Below are 10,506 nucleotides of genomic sequence, written 5' to 3' on the forward strand. Positions count from 1 at the left end.
GAAAATTGGATGTTGAAACAATGATGATGATTATACTATCACTTGATATATTAACACCTGCCACAAACTTCGCATATCCTAACGGAAAATAAAGAATTGACGGAATAATCATTAGAGGTTCAAAGAATTTGACTGAGACTCAGAACTCTTTAACCAATGTCAGAGAATATTGCTGATTTAGTTCATAGCTGTTATTCTTTGGTTCTTAGTGAGACAATCTGTTTTATTTTTTTAGGTACAGTCTATCCAAGACTACATTTCTCAATGTATCTTTCCACTTTTAAGATGTAGGATGTAATTGGAGGTAGATTTAGCAACTATTTATAGCAAGTTGAGTGAGACTACATAGATACCCTCCTTGAGTTGTTGAATTGGTCATTCCTTTGATATGTCATCATTGCCGCATCTGTCTCTAGCCACAATATTTATTGCTCAAACAGCTGATCAATGTTTTACCCACAAGTGTTTTAATCTAAGGTTGTCCCAAAAGCAGATATTAATTTAATTCTAGCTTGGCTAACTTTTTGCACAAATTAATAAATATTTTGTTTATCAACTTCTATATTAGAGCAAACATTTTTAGTTAGGCTCAGAACAGCTGCGGTATTTATCAGGTTGAAACAACAACACTCTGAGCAAAGCCCTGTATTTTTAATACAAATCTCTTTAGGAAATTTTCTCTGAGACAAAATATTACAGACAGTGCTGTTTTACTTTTATATACACATTATCTTATACAATGGAGGTGCATGGCTTTGTGGTGAGGGTGTTTGACTCATGATCATAAAATTGCAGTTCTGATTCCTGAACAGGAGTATGCATTGTGTTCTTGAGCAAAACACTTTGTTTCATGTTGCTCTTGTCTACTCAGCTTAGCCAGACATCTGTATCTTTTATCCTTTACTTGTTTCAGTCATTAGACTGTGACCAGCTGGGGCACTGTCTTGGAAAAATTTTATTTGAATTAATCAACCCCAGTACTTACTTTTTTCTAAGTTTGGCACTTATTCTATCGGTCTCTTTTTGCTGAACTGTTAAGTTACAGGGACATAAACACAGCAGAACCAGTTGTCAAGTGGTGGTGGGGGACGAATACACACACACACACGACAGGTTTCTTTCAGTTTCCATCTACCAAATCTACTCACATGTGGTTGGGAAGCAAGCTTCTTACGACACAGTCACACCTGTACCTGTCACCACAGCCACACCTGTGCTTATATGCACATTAAAACAAAATCAATACAAGTGTGTATAAGATAGAATGTAGCCATATAAACTCATTGAGCCAGTTTCCTGTTTTCCTTGGCACATATATTTCCCCAGTGGATGGGATGCTGGTCCATTGCAAGATTACTCATTTCCTCCGGCTGAGTAGACTGAAGCAACATGAAACAAACACACACTTTGCCAGGCATTCTGTACCATTTGCTAATTAACCCAAATATACAAAAGTGGAATAAAGTATGAATGAGGACAGAGTCAACTACAATGAGATAGGAGGTCAATCATTCTAATCAAATGTTGAGATTTTTGTTCATGATAATAATGTTGTGTACTTTGATTTCTCTTTATAATTGTGATTGTTTCACTGATTTTAGCCAACCCAGTTCAAAGTAGAATTGACACAAAATATCAGCAAAATGTAACTGGGATATCTTTAGAACTCTATTACCAAAATCACTGATATACTTTTATTCCCTTTATATGTATATGTGTTTATTCCTTTTATATGTGTATGTGTGTGTTTTAGACAAATATAGAAAATAAAATGACAGCCACTGCTGTCACCATCTCTCCACTCACCAACCACGAAAATTATTATAGTCTCCTCCTCCCCTCCTCCTCCTCATCATCATCATCTCACCACTACTACTGCTGTTATCATTATCATGGTCCTCATTCTCCTCCACACTGCCACCACCACTATCACTACCATTATCATCATCTACCTCCTCATCATACTACCACCCCCCATCGCCACTATATTTACCCCCCCCCCATTGCTTAGATTGATTGCATTTATCATTGTGCTCTCTAATGGATTAATGTCTGAATATATGTACTTTTATTTTTTATTCTTTAACTGGTTTCAGTCATTGGACAACAGCTATGCTGGGGTATCATCTTTAAGAATTTTACTTGTTCATATCAATCTCAGTGCTTATTTCAGTCTAGTACTTATTACATTGATCTCTCTTCATTGACTGGTAAAGTTTTACCATTTTAGTGTAAAGAGACATAAGTAGATACAGCGATTTACAATGACATGCATGCACATATCTAAATATAAGCTGACATGTCATTGCAGTTTCTGTAGAGCAAATTTTCAGTCACAAACTTTTGGTCAACCAGTGGTAACATTGGATTCATTTAAAATGCCTTGCAGTGCGATCAAACCAGGAACTGTGTGGTTATGAAGCAAATTTATATTCATATGACTATTTCTACATCAATGAGTATTTGTATGCAGGTGTGACTATAAGTGCCTATTTGTATGTTTGTGTTGTGTAAATTCAGATGAGAATGTAAAAAATGAAAAAAATTAAATAATAATAATAATTCTTTCTAATTTTGGCACAAGGCCAATTTTTTGATGGAAGGGAGCTAGTCAAATTGACCTCAGTGCTTAACTGGTACTTATTTTATTGACCCAAAAGGATAAAAGGCGAAGTTCCTACTCTTTACATTCTGATTTCAAATGTTGCAAAGGTCAACTTCGCCTTTCATCCTTTTGGGGTCAATAATATAAGTACCAGTTGAGCACTGAGGTCAATATAATTAACCAGCTCCCTTCCACCAAAAAATTGACCTTGTGCCAAAATTAGAAGAATTCAATGATGATCAATTTGCCAGCTCACCGGCTTTAATAATGATATCCTTTTTACTATAGGCACAAAGCCTGAAATTTAGGGGGAAGGAGCTAGTCCTTTACATTGACCCCAGTACTCAACTGGTTGTTATTTCATCAACCCTGAAAGGATGAAAAGCAAAGTTGACCTTGGCAGAATAATTTGAACTCAGAACATAAAGCTGGAAGTATCCGACATGCAAATGATTCTATCCATAATACTGATTTCAAATTTTTACACAAAGCCAGCAAGTTCAGGGAAAGGGTTAAGTTGATTACATCAACCCCAGTGCTCAACTTATTTTTATCCAATATGCTAATGATTCTGCCAATAATAATCATTATCATCATCATCATCATTATTTAGCGTCTGCTTTCCATGCTAGCATGGGTTGGACAGTTCAACTGGGGTCTGTGAAGCCAGAAGGCTGCATCAGACCCAGTCTGATCTGGCAGTGTTTCTACGGCTGGATGCCCTTCCTAACGCCAACCACTCTGTGAGTGTAGTGGGTGCTTTTTACGTGCCACCCGCACAGGTGCCAGACGGAGTGGAAAACGGCCACGGACGGATGGTGCTTTTTACGTGCCACCGGCACGGGGCCAGGCGAGGCTGGCAACGGCCACGAATGGATGGTGCTTTTTACGTGCCACCGGCATGAGGCCAGTCGGGGCGCCGCTGGCAATGGCCACGAACGGACAGTGGTGACAGTCGAGTCTGGCAAACGGCCACGAACGGATGGTGCTTTTTACGTGCCACCGGCACGGGCCAAGCGAGGCTGGCAATGGCCACAAACGGATGGTGCTTTTTACGTGCCATCGGCACAAGGCCAGTCTGGGCAACGGCCACGAACGGATGGTGCTTTTTACGTGCCATCGGCACAAGGCCAGTCTGGGCGGCGCTGGCAATGGCCACGAACGGATGGTGCTTTTTATGTGCCACCGGCATGAGGCCAGTCGGGGCAGCGCTGGCAACGGCCACATTCAGATGGTTCTCTTACGTGCCACCGGCACTGGTAACTCAGCTGCAGTTTCCATTGATCGATTTTGATTCTGATTCTCACTTGCCTCAACAGGTCTTCACAAGTAGTTTTGTGTCCCAAGAAGGGAAGGTATGCATAAGTGGGCTGGCTACATCCCATGTAGAAGGCCACGGGTTATGGTCTCACTTGTCCTGCCGGGTCTTCTTGCGCACTGCATACTTCCAGAGGTCTCGGTCTCTAGTCATTTCCTCAGTGAGACCTAAAGTTCAAAGGTCGTGCTTCACCACCTTGTCCCAGGTTTTCCTGGGTCTGCCTCTTCCACAGGTTTCCTCAACCGCTAGGGTGTGGCACTTTTTCACACAACTATCTTCATCCATTCTCGCCACATGCCCATACCAGCGCAAACGTCTCTCTTGCACACCACATCTGATGCTTCTTAGGTCCAGCTTTTCTCTCAAGGTACTTGCACTCTGTCGAGTATGAGTACTGACATTACACATCCATCGGAGCATACTGGCTTCATTTCTTGCGAGCTTAAGCATATCCTCAGCAGTCACGGCCCATGTTTCACTGCCATGTAGCATGGCTGTTCGTACACATGCGTCGTACAGTCTGCATTTTACTCTGAGCGAGAGGCCTTTTGTCACCAGCAGAGGTAAGAGTTCTCTGAACTTTGCCCAAGCTATTCTTACTCTAGTAGTTACACTTTCAGCACACCTGCCCCCACTGCTGACTTGGTCACCTGGGTAACGGAAGCTATCAACTATTTCTAGTTTTTCTCCCTGGAAAGTGACAGAAGTTGGTCTCAGAGCATTTTCAGTGTTTATTGTTCCTGAGCATCTGCCACATACAAAAACCATCTTCCTAGTTAGCCTTCCTTTGACATTGCTGCACCTCTTATGTGTCCATAGCTTACACTTGGTGCATCTTATAGAGTTTCTACCTACACCTTTTCTACAGATTGAGCAGGGCCATCTACCTGAAGGCGTTTGTGATTTGTCTACCTTCCTACTTATTAGGACTTTGGTTTTAGCTAGATTGACTCTAAGGCCCTTCGATTCTAATCCTTGCTTCCACACCTGAAACTTCTCCTCCAGTTCTGATAGTGACTCAGCAATTAGAGCAAGGTCATCAGCATAGAAGAGCTCCCAAGGGCATCCTGTCTTGAATTCCTCCGTTATTGCCTGGAGGACTATGATAAATAGGAGGGGGCTGAGGACTGAGCCTTGGAGGACCCCTACCTCTACCCGGAATTCTTCACTGTACTCGTTGCCAACCCTCACCTTACTAGCAGTGTCCCTGTACATGGCTCGCACAGCTCTCACTAACCATTCATCTATCCCTAGTTTCCTCATTGACCACCAGATAAGGGATCGAGGGACCCTGTCGAAGGCTTTCTCCATGTCAACAAAAGCCAGGTACAGGGGTTTATCTTTGGCTAGGTATTTCTCCTGCAGCTGCCTTACCAGGAACATAGCATCAGTGGTACTTTTCCCTGGCACGAACCCAAACTGCATCTCATCTAAACTAACTCTCTCTTTAATTAGTTGGGCTATGACCCTCTCCGTAACCTTCATCACCTGATCCAACAGCTTGATACCTCTGTAATTATTTGTATCTAGGGCGTCACCTTTACCTTTGTAGCAGTTGACTATTATGCTGCTACACCAGTCATTGGGTATGACTCCTTCGTGTATCACCTGATTAACTATACGGGTGACTAGGCTATAGCCGACACTACCAGATATTTTGAGCATCTCTGCAGTGATTCCTGATGGGCCTGGGGCTTTCCCTGTCTTCATGCTTCTAATTGCCTTAACTACCAAGGAACTATCAACTCGGATAGCTGGTCCCTCTGTTGGGTCAACATTCGGCAGACTCTCTTTATCCCATTCATTTTCTTTATTCAGCAACCTTTCATAGTGGCGTCTCCAAACCTCTCTCTTTGCATCCTCATTTAGCGCAAGTGAACCATCTTCCATGCGAACACACTTCTCTCCTACCACATCACAATTCTCTCTCTTTCACACTGTCTTGCAACGCGAAACACCTCCAGTCTTTGGTCCTCACGGCGCAGAACATTGGCAAATTTTTTATTATCTGCTTCCCCTCTGGCTAGATAGACCTGTCTCCTAGCTTCCCTTTTTGGCAGTCTGATACAATTCCCTGCTACCGCCATTCTTCCAGTGCTTCCAAGTCTGTCTCTTTTCTCTAATAGCCCTGTCTACAACACTGTTCCACCACCACATTACCTTGGGACGAGAGGGGACTTTGCACCAGCCACAGATCTGGTCAGTGGCTCTCAGCAGGTTGTCCCTTAGAAACGTCCAGTTGCCTTCTACCCCATGTGATACTCTATCCCCTTCTACTTCATCAAAGGCTTCAAGTAGCATGTCCCTAAATCTCTGTCCATTCGCAGGATCTTTAAGCTTCCAGATCCTTCTTCTCCATGCTGGTCGTCTTCTGGTTGTCCCCCTAGTCCTGATCCTAAAGTCACTAACTACCAGTCTATGTTGTGGGGTACATTCTTTGCCTGGGAAGGTTTTGGCATTTATAAGCAGCCATCTCTCACTTTGCCTGGCAAGGATGTAGTCAATTTGGCTGGTATGTTGGCCCGATCGGTAGGTGACTAGGTGGCTGATAGGTTTCCTGAAGTTAGTGTTGCAAATCATAAGATTATTTGCATCGCAGAACTCCAGCAGCCTGGTTCCCTCTTCGTTGCGGGAACCATAGCCATAGCCTCCATGTACGCCATGGAAGCCCCCAGCATGTCGTCCAACATGACCATTGAAGTCACCAGCCACAAAGAGAAGGTCTCTGTCGTTCGTCAACGAGGTAGTCTGCAGTAATAATAATAATAATTATAATAATCCTTTCTGCAATAGGCACAAGGCCTGAAATCTCGGGGATGGGGTAGTTGTTTACATTGACCCCAGTACTCAACTAGTACTTAATTTATCAACCCCAAAAGGATAAAAGGCAAAGTTGAACTTAGTGGAATTTGGACCCAAAACATAAAGACGGATGAATGATAATAATAATAATAATAATTGTTTTAAATTTTAGTGTAAAGTCAGTAATTTTAAGGAGATGGGGTTAACTGTATTTGATTGCTACTTTATTTTGTTGATCCTAAACAGATGAAATGCAAAATTGATGTCAGCAGTATTTGAAAGTAGTTTGTAAAGAGTGGAAAGAAACCTGCAAAGCATTTTGTCCACTGTGCTAATGATTCTATCAGCTCATTGCTTCAATAATAGCAATAATAATAATAATAATAATAATAATCTTTTCTACTATAAGCACAAGGCCTGAAATTTGGTGGGAGGGGACTAGTTGATTACATGGACCCCCAACTGGTACTCATTCTATTGACCCTGAAAAGATGAAAGGCAAAGTCAACCTCAGTGGAATTTGAACTCAGAATGTAGCAACAGATGGACTAAACGCTGCAAAGCATTTTGTCTGGCATGCTAATGATTCTGCCAGCTCACTGCCTGAATAATAATAATCCTTTCTACTGGTAGCACAAGGCCTCAAATTTGGGGAAGGGATTAAGTTGATTACATTAACCCCTGTGCATAGCTGGTACTTATTTAATCAAACCTGAAAGGACAAAAGGAAAAGTCGACTCCAATGGAATTTGAACTCAGAATGTAGCAACAGATGAAATACTGCTAAGCATTTCACCCGGCGTGCTAATGATTCTTATTTCTTTATTGCCCACAAGGGGCTAAACATAGAGGGACAAACAAGGACAGACAAAGGGATTAAGTCGATTACATTAACCCCAGTGCATAACGGGTACTTATTTAATCGACCCTGAAAGGATGAAAGGCAAAGTTGACCTCGGCGGAATTTGAACTCAGAACGTAACGGCAGACGAAATACGGCTACGCATTTCGCCTGGCGTGCTAATGATTCTGCCAGCTCACCACCATTAATAATAATAATCCTTTCTACTATAGGCACAAGGCCTGAAATTTGGTAGGAGGGGGTCTGTTGATTAGATCGGCTCCAGTATGTAACTAGTACTTAATTTATCAACCCTGAAAGAATGAAAGGCAAAGTCGACCCCGGCGGAATTTGAACTCAGAACATAAAGACAGACGAAATACCACTAAGCATTTTGCCTGGCATGCTAAGGACTCTGCCAGCTTGCAGCCTTTAATAATAATAATAATGATGATGTTTCAGATTTTGGTTCAAGGCCACACTGCTTCACTGGTACTTTATTTTCTCAACCCTGAAGGGATGAAAGATAAAATTAACCTAGGAAGGTTTTGAACTCAGAAAAATAGTCAGAACAAAATACTACAAAGTACTTTTTTTTGACAGTCTAGCAATTCTACCAATCCAATGCAACACCAACTTAGCACGTTAAAATAGATGAAATGCTGCTAAGCATTTTGCCTGACATGCTAACGATTCTTCCAGCTCATCACCTACTAATAACAACTACAACAAAACAAGGCTCTGAAAGGTCCATTACCACCTCTGCCGTCTATTAGATCACTAAAATAACAAAAGAAATTATTCACTATTTCTAGGGAGTCTTTGGAGCAGAGCCTATTTCCTGGGTCCTCTTCAAGCTTAATTCAGTTATGTATCTGCCACATGTGAAAGCTAATATAACTGTTAGCCATGCCACCTCTTGTGCATCCATAATTTACACTGAGCACACTATATGGAGTTTTTACTCACTACTTTTCTGCATATTGAGTACAACCATTTCCCTGATGGTAGTAGAGTCCTGTCTTTTTTTTCTTCTTTCCCCTAAGTATTAACTTTAGTCTTGATTAAGTTTACTTCATGACCCTTTGATTCCAGATTTTACTTTTTCTATGTCTGGTCCTTGAATGACTTTAGTGGACCCCAGTTTGTAACAATCTCTCAAGTTTCTCCCAACAATCTTGAAGGCTCTGGGAAAAAATATGGGCACAAATCTTCCTCCTCAGACCAAACAATTAAAAAGATAACATATATAACTTCAAAGAAGTATTAAGTGATACCTATAATGAGAAGGTAGGGAAATAAAGTGATTATGATATAGAGAACAACTGGAGTTTCAATGAAATAACCTGTTGATGAAATTGTTGAGTAGATAGGTGTGTGCAAGCTAAGAGAATAAGCTTAAATGAGATGTAGTTTTTGGTTTGAGTCAGAAAAGGGACCTACAGAAATTCTTAGCTAAGAGCAAGCTAATATATCTAGTGAGCTGGCAGAAATGTTAGCATGTTGGGTGAAATGCTTAACGGTATTTCGTCTGCTGTTATGTTTTGAGTTCAAATTCCACCGAGGTTGACTTTACCTTTCATCCTTTCAGAGTCAATTAAATAAGTACCAGTTATGCACTGGGGCCGATGTAATCGACTTAATCCCTTTGACCTCTCTATGTTTAGCTCCCTGTGGGCAATAAAAAACAAATATATCTATTATTTGCTGATATTTGAAAGCCTTCAAATAGTTGCTGAATTCATTGAGTGTAGATGAATAAATTGTGAGAGTTTTGCAAACCCTGTGCAGCAGTGTTAGCAAAGTGAGAGATAATAATGAATTTAGTGAAGAATTTATAGTTGGAATAACACTATGTAATGCGATTTTTGTCCTTGGGTAGCTCCAGTATGTGATTAAATTTCACAGGAAAGAATCACAAGATGAATATTTCAAGTTAAGCAAACTGGCAGAAAACCTAGGGGCAGACCACAAATGATACAGTTGGATAATATCCATAGTCTCAGTTAGTCATGCTTGGAAAGTTTAATGAGTTGCTTCTGGGAAGACCGCACTGGAGGAGGTGCCTGAGGACTTTACCTCCACAACATTTCCAGGAACAGTGGCTGGAGATGGAGGGATGGTATGAGTGAGATTATTTTCTTGTTGGAACTAGTAATGTTACATCTGGTTACCCTTCTTACTGCTAACAATCCAACTATGATTAAGAGAAAATTTTGTTTTTCTGCCGTCAGACCAACTATAGCTAGCAGGGTAGTATACCATGCTCTAAACACTACAACGGTTCTAGTAAGATTTAAAACTGATAAACATGCTGTCAACAGTTGAATACTTTCCAAAGAGTCATTTATGTCTCTAATAATACTAAATATGATAGTATGTCTTACTAATGTACGTTAGTGGTTTTGCTTATTTTGTTCGTTTTTGTCTGTTTTTTCCTGTTATGTGGGTTAAACAAATATGTTACTGAGGCATAGTTTTACAGCCAGTTACCTGTCCCAATGCTGATTCATATCTGTTTTTCAAGTAAGGGAACTCTTATTCTACATAGCTTCAAAGTAGGAATGATTTGACAGAAGTGTCAAGAAAAACACTGCTGGAAATTGTGTCTTTCATATAAGTGAACATAGATGTAAACAAACACAGACACACACGTGCATGCAAACACACACACGACAGGTGTCTTGAGGTCCTCCATCTACCGAATTTATCCAGGGCTATGACAAGTTTCTGTGCTGATGGACTGAACCTGAAACCACATGGTTAGGAAGTTCACTTCTTAACCAAATAGCTATGCTATTTATAAAGAGAGAGAGAGAGAGAGAAAGAAAAAGTTATTCAATCAATTGTTTTAAAGCTTGCTCTCTTTTAAGTTCAAATTTTGAAAACAATTTCTTTAAAATTAAAGATTACATTTACAAACAGTATCTCATTCAAGTA

Source organism: Octopus sinensis, linkage group LG11, assembly GCF_006345805.1.
Source record: "Octopus sinensis linkage group LG11, ASM634580v1, whole genome shotgun sequence".
In the NCBI taxonomy this organism is placed as follows: Eukaryota; Metazoa; Mollusca; class Cephalopoda; order Octopoda; family Octopodidae; genus Octopus; species Octopus sinensis.